Source organism: Prosopis cineraria, unplaced genomic scaffold, assembly GCF_029017545.1.
Source record: "Prosopis cineraria cultivar Desert tree isolate PC_DT_omini unplaced genomic scaffold, ASM2901754v1 PC14, whole genome shotgun sequence".
Taxonomy (NCBI): domain Eukaryota; kingdom Viridiplantae; phylum Streptophyta; class Magnoliopsida; order Fabales; family Fabaceae; genus Prosopis; species Prosopis cineraria.
Genome location: NW_026555345.1, coordinates 7457484 through 7472017, shown reverse-complemented (window position 1 = coordinate 7472017; position 14534 = coordinate 7457484). Strand labels below are relative to the sequence as shown.

Here is a 14534-nt window from a genome sequence, read left to right as displayed (position 1 = left end):
ATTAAAAATTAAAAATTAATAATATTAAAAATAAATATAAATATAAAAAATAAAATATTAATAAAATACAAGAATTAAAAATTACGTTGAGCTCTCAAAAAATTATTAATTTTAAATTTTTAAATTTAATTAGACCTCTCCTCCGCCATCCTTCGCAGATGAAAAAATCCAACTTCGTTCGCACCCGCCTTTCATTCTCGACCTCTTCGTGTCTTGTGTGTTTGCGGGTCTAGGTCCGCTGTGGGTCGAACTTGAGGCTTCGCTCTACATCATTACCGCAGTGTTCTTCGTGTTTCTCGGCGTGCCTCATGAATCCTTGTAAGGCAGCGAGTTTTACCGTCAATCTCCTCCTTTTCTTTTCCACCATTAAAACTCAATCTTTCTCTCCTCCATCGTGGCTTTCAATAGCTGTTCTGCAGGAGATATTCTTGTCATTTGTAACGCTGAACAGGGGAAAGAGTTGAATGGGTTTCTGGCTGAAAATTTGGAGGAAGTTGGAAACTCTGCTAGCTAGGTATTTTCTCCACAAATTTGCAGTTATCATGCTCTTGGATAACTGAAATTGATGCCCTGTTCCTCTTTTCTTAAGTAATCGTAAGTTGGGGAAATCTAGAAATATCAATGGTGGTGTGGTTAATTGGTGTTTCAATGTTGTTGTGAGTTTATCTTATGCTTATGTATGTTAAGAGGAAGAATGGTTGCATGTTAGAGTGCTTATAGCATGGAAATTGTACTAAATGCATATTAGATGTTTGATGCATTGTTTGAATCAAAAGGGAAATAGTAAGTATAACCAAAAGCTAGTTCAAATTGTTACAACTTTGGGTAGATCTTAATTTATGAGATACCCAAAATTTATCTTAGTATGTAAATATATTTATAGATACAGTGGAAAAAGGGGGGGATTCTAATCTAGGCTACATAGATACGGGTACGAGTATCTGATACGATACGGCATGATACGGGGATGCGGCAAATTTTTAAAATTTTAGGATACAGGTACGGGGATATTTATAATGTATATTTCAATATTTTATGATATAAGTATAGGTATTTTGATTTTTAAACAAGAATTTCTAAAGTAATATAAGGATATTTATAGTAATTAACTAAAATATTAAGTGTTTTTTTAAGTTTTTAAGTGATATAGTAAAAAATTATTGAAAAAAAATCATATCACAAATGTTAGAATATAGGATACGTATGCAGAAGTATCTTACAAGTATCATATCGGATACAGGTACGTTTACTTTTTTGAAGTATCCGTGCTACATAGATTCTAATCTGGTTGATATAAGCATATTAAGGAAAAGTTGCGAGCAGGATTTGCCAGCAACTTGGATGTGAGAATATTTTTAGATGATGATATGAATTTTTTTTTTTTAAAGAATGCTAGAGATGTTTATTCATGTTAGAAATAACCCCTTTTATTGGAAAAATTATTGAACCTTGTTAAAATGAGGAATGATCGAAAGTTGCGAAGGTAGAGTTTATATATGGATGAGGTGTGTTGATGGGAAATGTGATAAGGAAGAGCTTGGGGTTCCAGTTGAAATAATTGGATTAACTTTTTGGGTTACTGTACAAATTTGCCCCCTAAGTTTCCAAGTTGTCATTAATGTGTGGGAGCCATATAACAAGATTAACACCGTTAGGCTCTTCTATTAAATTGGAGTGATGTTATATTATTTTGAAAAACGTTCGGATGACATTATGCTAAAAAATACTTTAAGATACTAATTGTGCTTGTGTGGAAATTTTGAGGCAGATTTGTATATTAATCCTAATTTTTTAGTGCAAGTGTAATGCAATGATAGAATGCCCTATTAATATGGTCGAATAGTCATAATTTTCATTATGTACATGTAGTCATCATAGTTCTTGCTTCTTCTCCGTGACCCTACAATAAGCATTAAAGGACAAAATCTCATGTTTGGGAAGTGGGAAAACATTAGGTAAGCAAATATCATCCCAATATAATTTATATAGGAACTAGGCACTTTGTCAACTTACACTATTTTAAATAATCTTTATTGCGATATAGTTTTGTTTTATTTTATCTTTTTTGTTTTAAAAAATTGAAAATCTCTATGAAAATGCATTATTTAGTGTTTGGCTAAAACCAAGGTTTATTAATTATTCACGAGTACAGAATGTTAGTTGGTAATGATAGTTCTATTAGCACTTGGCATACCGTGATTAACATCCACCTAGCAAGGTGTAGTAGAGATGCTAGCCTCATTTGACAGCCCACACATGTGGAATAAAGGACTCAATTTCATGTGTATCATACTAATACCTGTTCTCATCATGAGCATAATGCTCATACCTGTTTTCATGGCTTTTAGTCGTATCTAATTTGTTCCTTACCTTCATGTACTAGGTGTCTACACCTATTGTTGGTTTTGTTTAAGTCCTAAGAAAGCTATTTTTTGGGTTTATTTTCTTTATGGATAAATAAAATTTGTCATTTACATAGTTATTCTTTAGGTTGTTCTCTGGTATAATGCGTTTTGAATGTAAAGACTTGAGATAAATTTCATGTTGTTTTGTGTTGTAATAGATACGCTCAACGTGTTCATAGGTTAGATCATCATATTCTTTTGTATTTTGACTATATGTTGTCCTGGAATGGAACTTCGTATGCTAAATGTACACTGATTTGCTATTGCAGAAATTATGAAGGTCTCATTTACAAGGAAGATTATGGCAAAATTTCTGCATAAAGCCTTGGTACTTTTGTTTTTATGAAATCATGTTTACCATTGATCTTTGATATCAAAATTATAAATATGATGATTTTAGTTATGTGAACAAGTGGTTTTGTGTCTCCACAGTTTAAGGGATGTGGGTTATCTCATGTTTTGGGCTAGTCATACCTAACTATTCCAAGTGTTGCATCATCACTCCTCGTATTTTATGCAAGTCTTGCCATCCATTTCAATCTTGTACTACATGATGGTACTTAAAGTATCTAGGTTATGATTTAAAAAGTTACTAGCAATTGATCCACGAGTCACAAGTATAACCAGCTCTAAATTTTAGAAATACTTGTAACTCGTTGGTAACTTTAACTAGATGCTCTAAAATAAGTATGCAGTGTCTTTTATTTTAAAAAAGAAAAACAAAAGAAAATGAGATTTCAATGCATAATAAATAGGAAAGCTAACATAGTTAGAATGAATGAAAGGAACAGAAATTTAGAAAATTCAACTTGAATGATTAATTGACTTCACAGAACTCCATCTATTAGCCTGTTAGCTACAAAAGAACTGCAAAAAGACCAAAAACAAAAAATTCAGATGCCTCTTTTCATATTTGCTTGCAAGCAATAGGAAAGGAAGCGACAGTTGGCAATTCCCATGGATTTATAAATACAACAGTTTAGTTAGTGTTTATTAAATACTTGTAACTCCTTGGATACAAGTCACTAGTCTTTAACATAACCAATTCCAACGTCAAGAAAGACTTGTAACCTTTTGGTCTCTCTATTTAGATACTCTAAAATTAGTATGATGTAATGTGTTTAGAAAAAGGAGTTAGATTTCATTGCATCCTAAACATTAAAGAAGACATCATACGTATGTATGAATGAAAATGACGGAAATCTAGAAAATACAACTTCTAAATTTTTGAATGATTAATTGACTTCATATTTATGGCCGAATAAGAAAGGAAGCAGCAGAAGACAAGTTTCCATTGATTAACCAACACAGTTGAAGGTTAGTCTTCAGTCAACTGCTTATTGAATTTGTCTGAGTGATTTCATCAGAAGATCCATTTGAGGATGTTAATGACGATCTTGTAGGAGCGTTCAGTGATGGTTTGGGAGGAATTGATAATGATTGAAGGGGTGCTTCTAACATTTCTACCACTTTACTTATAGTTGGTCTATTTGTAGGATTCATTTGAATGCACCATAGACTTACTAAAGTCATCTTCCTTACCACCTCATTTTCTTCATCGGTGGTTGTGAAATAACTAGCAGGATGATTACCTTGTTCAAGATCCTTATAAATCCAATCTGGAAAATAGATTTCTTCAGTATTTGATCCTCCACTATTATAATTTTTCCTTCCTCCAATCATTTCAAGAACCAACATGCCATAGCTATAAACATCTGCTTTATGAGATACTCCACCAAATGCTCTACTGAATATTTCTGGTGCTATGAATCCTACTGTTCCTCTTGTACCCAAGATTGACACAATGCTCTCTTTCTTTTGACAAATTTTAGCTAACCCAAAATCAGATATTTTTGGGCAAAAGTCTTCATCCAAAAGAATGTTTTGAGGTTTGATGTCAAGATGCAAAATTCTTGTATTACAACCTCGATGCAAGTACTCAAGCCCTCGAGCAATGCCTATTGCAACTTTGAACAATACCTTCCACTCCAAAGCACAAAAGCATTTGGAGATCCATTTTTATAGATGAAGTTATCTAGGGATCCATTTGGCAAGTATTCATAGATTAGTACTCTCTTATTTTTTTCATAACAAAATCCCAGGAGAGTAACTATGTTGACATGGGAGGTTTTGCTAATACTTGCAACTTCATTTATAAATTCTTCCCCAGTTCCCTTAGATTTCCTTATTTCTTTTACAGCCACTGTGCGACCATCAGGCATGCTTGCTTTGTATACAACACCATATCCTCCCTCACCTAATTTGCTTGAAAATGACTTTGTCATTTTTTTGACTTGTGAATAACTGTATTGTTTTGGTTTCAAGAAACCATAATTTTCCATGAAGGACTGAATGTTGTCATCACGACATGCTCCCCTCTCTTTAAAGATTTTCCTTTTTATAATTGTTAAGGGCTTCTTGGAACAATAAATAACCCACATGGAGATTAAGATAACTCCACCTCCACCCGCTCCTGCTGAAATGCCTGAATTTATGGAACATATTTTAAAATCTGTAAGAATGCAGCTGGGGCAGATAAAAACTAAGCACTATTATTTTAATTACCTATAGCGGTCTTGAGTAGCCGATGGGGCTTGTTCGTTGATTCTGCAATTAGAACGTCATTATGGAACATATAATTCAAAAAAGTAAAGTAAATTTCATAGTGTATGATTAAAAATTTATTTTCATGGGATATATATATGGGGGAAGAAGTTTTTCTTGTTCTGGTAAACCAATTTAGCTGCTACCGTTGTGGAATTATTTTATGCGGTTGTCCGCTCTAAAGAGATTTCACTCTATATTAAGCTTCAAGACACAGTGAAAAATTCATTAGATTTCTAATTAAAAAATTAAGAGAATCTGAATGTTCACTTAATATAATAATATTGAGAAAACACAAAATTAAGAAGTCAAACTTTCTTTAGAAGGCAATGTTTGTATGATCGCAGAGGCCACATTCAAACGATGGTAAAGCGATTATGTCAATATGCTCCTATACTGTTTCAATCATGTCATGCAACACATATGATTTGCAGAAGTAGCATTTCATTAATCGTTTTCATCTATTCTTTAACGTTAAAGCGATTATCAATTACATAGTTAAGTGTGTAAGTCAGTTATATTTTGAATTTTTTTTTTCTTCAAATACTCCCTTGAGTCCTAAATATAGAATTTTGTTGAGACGTTTGCTTTGGTTCTAACCATATAACTCCAATTTTTTGTCTCCTATATTTTTTTTTTCAGATTACCCTTATTGATTGTACATGATAAATTGTGCATTTTATAACATAGCATTTGAATTGATAGATTTAAATTTAAATTTAAAATTTAAAATCTCACATTTAAAATTTATATATTTAAAATCCTTTTGTTTGAAAAGTGCAAAAAAATTTTAAAGGTAAAAGAGATATGATTGAGATTTGAAGTAAAAATAAAAATATTAAAAATGATGAGTTTAACTCTATTTCTCAATCATTAAGCGATGAGAACAATAAATAAGAGAAGTGATGAGAGTAATAGAAGTATCAATAGTGATTTTTTTTTTTTAAAATGAGAGGGTTGTAGAAGCTAAAATTTGAAATAACTAGAGTTTAGAAAAAAGTTGAAATTATGAAAAAATTATAATAAAATATGAATTTGAATTTGGATCCAATTCAGATCCAAAGACTTTTGTACATCTAAATGAGGGATTTGATTCAAATACAAATCCTCATATATCTGAATGCAATTAATTCAATAATGTAAATTCTTAAAAGAAGGGATTAATTATCTAGATCTTATATTTAGGAAGGGAGTAGTAGTTTCAAAGTTGATTGTGGGGATTACTTAAACATGCATATGTTTTAAACTTTTGGAATAGAATCAGTACTTGAGGAATAACCAGAGAAAATGCAAAGAAATTGTATTCAGCTTTAAGATGAAGATGGAATAAGTGAAGAGAACTACTGGTTATGTGCATGTGATGATGAGAATTTATATTACAGTAGCCCTAGAGGTAACGAAAATTATTTATATCATATAGGAAAAATGGCAGAAAAATCACTTTAAAATATGCAAATGATAATAAATTTATTTTAAGCAATAAATTCTTATGAAATGTCATAATGACTCTCAAGCTTTTAGGGGCTTTTTTGACATTAACATTTTTCATGAAATGATTAAAATATCCTCAATTTAAAGTAAAAAAGTAAGTAGACTATTTTAGTTTATGTAATGACTATTTTTCTTCTGTTAATGACTAGAATGGAATAAGCAATTGCAAGTTTTCCTGTGTAAATTATAACTTCAATGAATAAAAATTTTTCCAGGAAAAGAAGTAGTTATTAGTTCCATTCTAGTCATTGATAAAAGAAAAATAGTCATTGCTTAATAGTTATAGATATTTACAATATTTGGATTTTAATAAATTAAAAATTTGCACAAAGAAAGTTGTAATTGCTTATCATATTCTAATCATTCTTGAAAGAAAATTAGTTCATGCTTAAACTAAAGTAGTAATTTATATTTACCTTTTATTTTAAATTTTAATCTAGAAATATTTTAATTATTTCACCAAAAAAACTTAATATCATAGAAGTCCTTAGCAACTTAGAAAAATTATGTCATTTCATAAAATTTCTTTGCCATTTACATATTTTAGTGAAATTTTTCTATCGTTTTCCTTATATATATATATATATATATCCTTAAATATTTATGCTTCTTGGCTTAGAATCATGAAAGTGATATACCTGTAGAACATGAAGTATCATGACTTCCGTCTTTGCAGAAACAGAGGAATTGTTTGTCATAGCCGCACACTCCACCAGATGCAGTGCAAGCGTCGCACTGCTCTTCGTTTGCTGTCCATTTCAACCCAAAACCCTTATCTATCACTCCGTATATTTGTCCCTTCAGAACTGCTTGAGCTTGTGCTGCGTGTATCGGCATGATCACGCTCCTGCAATCCCCGTTATACACTTCTCCCAGAACATAATAGACAAGATATCTATCATTTCCATCACTGCTATCTTGGAAGCAAATTCGACTAGAAGTATTGGGTGGAAATGAAGTATCAGAACTGCAATTGTAGAGAAAAGTCACATAAGCAAGCCCCTCAACATACTGGAAAATTGTTGAATCCAAGGTATTGTTTTTGTAATCGCTTGGACAGATGGTGTCATAATAATCTTCCCTCACTACTGTAAGAATCTGTGAAGTCCTTTCCACGTCAAGAACTCGATAGTTGTCGCCCCGTATGTTTATTTTTGTGATATTTTCTTCGCATGTGAGCTGAAAAGCAGGAAGACCACAATAAGCAGCTTTGTAGTCTCCCCAGAAGGGATACTTGAGATTTTTTATGCTTCCACAGCTTAAAGAGTTACTTCTGCATCTCGTAAACAGAGCATATTCGGCACCAAGAGAGGGAAGATTGATAGAGATAAAGAGAAAGAGCAAAAGAGACGACATGGTCATGGCTGCAGGGTTAAGCACAGATTCCACTGTAATGGCAAGTTGAATGAAGATGAGGTTGATGAGACAACGCTGTATAGCGTAGGCTACAGTATGGTCTGGAGACTTTCCAAGTCAATGGTGGAACTATAATTCTCACTGATAGCTTTGCTTGCATTATTCTATCCAATGGCAAAGAGGGAAACAAGTCACTGATAGCTTTGTTGCATGTTCAATAGAGTCAAACCGCGTGGGAAGAAGAAAGCGTGTATGAATTGAAGTGGCCCGCAACTCAGAAAAGTTTGATTTGATTTAGAGCGGGGACGGGCCGAGCTTATTCGGATCGGGTTTAAAGAATCTTACTTTTTTTAAAAAGTTCATATAGCCAAGCCCAATCCTAACACTTTCAGGATTCGGGCTTATTTGGGCTGGCCCGAATACCCGAAATTTTTTTTAAAATATTTTTTATTTTTTAATCAATTTTAATTTTTAAATAATTTTATTAAGCATAAAATATTTTTTAACTTAAAAGGAATGAAAAAATAATAACTTATTAACTTTGTAGTTAAGTACTTAAGTAGCTCTGTTACTATTTTGTTGTATTATGTGCAATTTATTCATGAATGTTTCCTTTACTTGTAAATTGATGTCTTATTTATTAAAATATTTTCCTTATCATGGTTATATAAAAATATTTATATATTTTAATTGAATCATATTATTTTAATTATGATCAAGTTAATCTCAATTCAACTATGGTTAGACCACTAATTTAAAATTATTGTCCTAATTAGTTCAAAGTTTTTAACAACTATTAAATAAACTGTACTTTTTGTTTTTAAGAATATGAGAAAATAGCCATCATTATATTATATAAAACAAAATTATTTAATTATGGGTAAAATATTATTTTTTTTAAATTTTTTCTTTAACCTTTTATATTATTTAAGTCTTATATACAAAGGGTATTTACTTTAGTTCATTCTTAATTTTTAACTAAGTCTGACATGGATTATAATCAAATAATTATCTAAAAATATTAGTTTATTTATTATGTTTGTTTAGTAGTAGAGTCGGAATTTGTACATGCCCAAATTTTATTTTTAAAATTATTTTTAATTTAAAATTAATTATCTTATCATATAAAAAATATAAAATATAATTTTTTGAACAAGAAAATGGTGTATATGACTCAATTTTTCTAAAAAAAAGATTGAGTCTTAAAGTATAAAAATTAATATTAAAATATATTTTAATTATTATTTTGAGATATTTTATTTGATTAAAAATTATAAAAATAGGAAAATATAATATTTTTATTTTTTTAAAAATAACTATAATAATACACTCAAATATATGGTATTTTAAAATAAAATGATATAAAAATTTAAAAATAATTAATATTTATTGTATTATATATATTTTTTAAAATGTATTTTTTCTATTTGGGTATTCGGGCCAAGCTCGAACCCAATCAGGCTTGGCCCGAATTTTCTCGGGCCTATTCAGGCCGCCTGAATATGCCTGAACAATAAAAAATATTATTTTATTCGGGCTCAGGCCTAAATTTTTCGGACGGGTTCAGATTGACCTGTCGGGTTTGGCCCAAATTATCGGTTCTATTTTGATTATAAATGGAACACGTTTAAACACTGTAGTGTCAGAATCTCTCACGGTGCCACTATCCAATCCTCTTATAGTCCACTAGAACGCGTTTACAACATTCCAAATCAAGTTCTCTATTGAAAATTACCAAGCAGAACTCTTTCCAAGTAAGTACCACATAAAGTGCTGAAAAACAAAACTAGGTTCTTTATTTATGTCTTAATAAACTAGATCTCACGCTCCATGAGTCTCATGACTTTATGAATGGCATGGCTTTCACTTACTTGTGTGTATTTATATGGCGGTGAACTTATATAGAGTTTATGGTAGGCAGATATTACCACTCATCTTGGGAAAATTGACAAATAGGTAATTTGTCTCTTGAAATTTTGCCCTCACTATCCTTGTAGTTTTGAATCACATTGGTTTTGAATTGATTGGGATTTTTGATTTAGCAAATAGAACTTCTTTGATTGTAATTCAAACCACATTTTGACGAAAATAACATGAGAGCAGCTTTGTTTTGGAAGTGTGATAAAATTTAATACTATATATAACAAATGTGGAAATTATCACACTTTGCAAAAATATTATAAATCATGACTCTTAATTTCATGAATTAAATTATTGTTCTTCCTTATGAATATAGTTCACTTATGCCCCACAATTTGATCATTTTATTTTTATTTTTGTTTTTTTTTCATTCCATTCCATTCTTTTTTTTTTGGAACCAAATGAAAAACAAAGAATTAGGCTAAGGCAACGAGGCTCTCAGATACTTAATATATTTAGAGCTGGGAAACGGGTGGGCTCGACCCATAATAAGGGCTCGAGCCCTTAGGCCCGATTTCCCATTTTTCACTTCTTTTTTGAGGTCCGGTCTTTATTTAAAGGGCTTAGGGCTTGTTATGAAAAAATTTAAAAAAATAAAAATAAAAATTAAGCACTACAAATTAATTAAAATATTATGAAATTAAAAAAAATAAAAATACTCACGATCTTTTAGAAATTAAACAATAAACATTTAAAAGTATAGTAATAAAATTTAAATCTTGATTAAAAAATAGTTCATTTTTTATAAATACACAAACATAGTAATTATACAAAAATAAAAAAAATATCAAAAATTTTATATTGTACACTAATATTTATTAAATAATATTAAATTAATTTTATAATAAATTAAAATTAATAATAATATAATGTATATAGGATTAGGTTTCAAGCGAGCAAGTCCTTGGCTTTAAATGCGTGTTTCACCAAAAAAAGATATTAATAATTATATAATAGAGTTTGAAAGGTCACTTGGGCTCAAGCCTTTTTTTATAGGGCTTATCAGAGCTAGTTCTCAAACTTGTTACTTTAAAAAAATTATTTTCAAAGTCTAAACCCTTATTTAAGCAAAACTTTCAAACCCAACCCTTATTCTCGACTCTAAACATATCATCCTTGTAACTTCTTGCTTCCTTTCCTAGCAAGCTACTTCTTTTTTCAACTTGTCCTTAAATGCAAAGCAACACAAAGGCACATGGGATTCGAGTATAATTTAATTCTAGACGTAGAAAAATCAACAAGTAATCTAAATCCCAAGACAAATATTAGAAATTTTAAATTTATTCATATAAAAGGAATTACGAGAACATAGAGAGAAGGAGATAGATTTGGATTCCCTCAATTAGAGAGAGATAAAGAGACTTCTTTGTTAACGTGGGTTTCATGAATCTCAACTTTTCTTTGTTTAGTATCCAATGTTTTGAAACCCAAATTGAATTAGACAATCAAACCGTCACTCGATAAAAAAAGCAATTTGATTCAACCATTTAACCTGTTTTAATAGTTAGCTTGGATTAGCCCACTATGACCTAGATGGTTTTTGAAAACCCAACAAAAATTGAAAACCCAAAATGATTGGATTGTCTTGGGTTAGCCAGCTATGACCCAGATAGTTTTTGAAAACCCAACAAAAACTTAGATCCCAAAACAATTGAATTGATTTTTCTTTTTGCTCTTATTTTAGTAATAAAACTTTTTATTCAATTTAAAAATATTAATATCAACTAACTTTTGGATTATTATAATAAAATATTGAGTGCATTATTTGTTTATTGGTATTATATCAATGAAAGTGTAGAAAAAATTGAAAAATTTGCTTTAAAACTTAAAATAACAAATAATATAAATAAAGATATACATATGAAAAAACAGAGAAAATCAAAATTTAATATGTTGTGACTGAAATTGGAAATAATATTGTCTGTACTTTTAATATTTTATGCATATATATACACATAAATATTATTATTTTATTTAATTATTAAGTTATCGGTTCAACTTTTAGTTAAATTATGAGAACTATGACTCGTTGATTTTTTTGATTCACCATTTGCTTCGATTTTTAAAACATTGTTATTATCTCATCATTTGAACAACTGAACAATATTTGAGGGAAAAATGATAGAAGAAAAGATAAGAAACAAAGATGGAGTATTCCCAAACGGGTTCCCAAACATGACATTCCCCTTTTTTTCTCTCTAATGCAAATGGATTTAAATAAAAACATAATCAACACTAATGTGAATACTTTAATAAAAAAATTAATATTAATATAGAAGCAAAATACAACAGTAAGTTTCAAGGTTCCTGTACTTTAATCGCATTTTTATTTTTAATTTTTATAATTTTATTTTATTGTTCTCATTCTCTTTAATTTGATCCATCTGCAATATACGCTAGTTTCTATAATTCTAAAAATACATATAAGGATGACACACTAACGCTAACAAAGTTAATTTTACTAATGCATATTTAACTTTGTTAATCTCTTTACTTACTTTACTTAATCTTGCATTCATCTCTCACCCGTTCCGTCTAAGCTAAATATAAAAGAAAACGTTCCTCTCTTACTTTTTATTTTTAATCATACTCGATCAATTTATCTTCATGTCAGCATATTTTTACCTTGTTAGCAAATGGATTAGCAAAGTGATAACAAAATTAACTTTGTCAATACTAACTCATGATTTTTAGTTGCATTTCTAAAATTATAGAAATCAATTTACATATTGATCAAACTAAAGGAACAACAAATAATGAAATAAAACTATACCTAGGGATTAAAAGAAAAACGCAATTAAAGTGCAATGACTTTTAATATATTTTTCCTAATATGAAAAATAAGAGTCATAGTGAATCACACGTCATTGTTTTTATAATAAGTGTAGTCTATTGACAACTCATCTCATCTTCATACTGGATAAAATATGTATAAAAAATCATATTGTCTATAGATCATGAATAATGCCCATAATGTTGAATGCCTTTTTTCCAATACAAAGGGAAAAAGGGCAATATGGTAAGATGAAAGAAATGTCTGCATAAATTGGTGAAAGCTGAGGCAGAAACAATTTTAAAATGTGAAAGAAACACATGGACAACTCAAGACAGTAATTAAATTGAAATACGTCTTCATCAAATGGTGCAAGTCGCTGCAAAGTGAACAACATATGAGAGCCTCATCTGAACATCACAACCATCATGTTTTTTAATTTTTTCTTTTTCGTTAGGTTGATTATGATTTTTTTATTTTTTTGGGTGAACATTTTATAATAAATGTTGAGGTTGATTGAATGTCTATTATTTAAATTTCAATCCCCATCCCATATATATATATATATATACATGCATGCATGCAGGGTCTATAAATTTTGAACTGTAAGGGCATTATATATTGATTGCATATAAGGATGCACTCTTATAATACAAAATGTATAATAAGAAACTAAAAAAATGAGAGGGGAAAATACAGTTCATATGAGAAAACATAAAATAAGCAAAAAAAAAAAAAAGTGATTTAGTTTTTCATGTGAGCCATGAAAATTATAAATATAAAAAACTAATATTATTAATCAATAGAACAATTAATATTTATGAAATGGAGACATATAATACAAATACTACCTATATTTATTAAAGAAATTAAAGAAACTAAAAATAAAGTTTGTGGTATTGTGGCATGCCGTGGGCAAAAACATTATAACGAGTATGGCTAAAAAAACCTATATTATCATTCTAATCATAGATGAAGACTACGCATTATCTCACAAGACATCAATTCAAATATAAAACTTACTTGTAACTACATAATTTGGTCAAGGAATTTTTTTAATAATTTTTCCAAGTTTTTTTTTAAACAATTTGTTTAGGTATAATGAGTTAATGTGAGTTTTTGTTATCAAGAACATTCAAATTTTGGACTAATGTTAAGGAAAATCCAGTCCTTCTACTCATCTACCACTTATTTACAAATTTTTTTTTATGATACTTGGAAAAATGACAGTTAAGTTGTAAAAAATTAAATTAATAATAGTTATGTTTCTGATAATTTTTTTCAAAAATGAATTATAAATATTAATTTAAACAATTATAATATGATTTATATTTGAAATTTAAATAATTTATCTATTATTGAAACTCCTAAATTTATAAATATATATTTTCAACCCATTTTTTCATATAATTTTGGCCGTACTTAACCGTGATATGGAATTAACTATTATCCTCCCTTGATAATAGTTTGTTTCTTTTTAAATTTTTAAAACCAAAATTGACTTAGGTGTCTCTTATGTTGGTATCTTGGACAGGTTTTTTGTTTAATAAAACGATCAATTAGTTAATAAAGAAAAGTTATAATAGATAAAGTTTATTAAAGTTGATCTATTTAATAAGAATTTAATTTATAACTTATAAAACTCTAGACTCAAGTCTTGCTGCATGATTGAGTAATTTATAACTTTTTTTTGTAAGCTCTCTTTAAACTTAAAATTTCCAAATCTATTTCAACTTAACTTTTGTTAATGAAAAAAAAAGAAATTTTTATTTAGATTCACTTTTTTTAAATAAATAAACTGATAAACAATGTAGCATCAACTAACTACGAAACTACCAAAGCATGTGGAAGATATCGTTGATTGAATTCGGAAAGCCCGGTTGAAGAAAACAGCGAAGTTCGAGTGTCATGTGAAGCGTTTGGACTAACAGACAAAAAGATTTTTTCAACTTTCAATAATGACGAGGTCCAATATATGGAAGATG

At 29.3% G+C, this 14534-nt stretch overlaps 1 long non-coding RNA gene and 1 pseudogene across 1 annotated transcript; one reads left to right on the top strand and one right to left on the bottom strand.

The window, feature by feature from the left end:
* The first annotated feature begins 156 nt into the window (after nt 1-156).
* Nucleotides 157-2952, top strand: LOC129292501 (uncharacterized). The gene is made up of 2 exons (XR_008588894.1): nt 157-514; nt 2675-2952. It is a non-coding gene; the product is annotated as an uncharacterized LOC129292501 (long non-coding RNA).
* A 323-nt stretch (nt 2953-3275) lies between these two features.
* LOC129292500 (LEAF RUST 10 DISEASE-RESISTANCE LOCUS RECEPTOR-LIKE PROTEIN KINASE-like 2.1) lies at nt 3276-7555 on the bottom strand (annotated as a pseudogene).
* Between the last annotated feature and the right edge of the window lie 6979 nt (nt 7556-14534).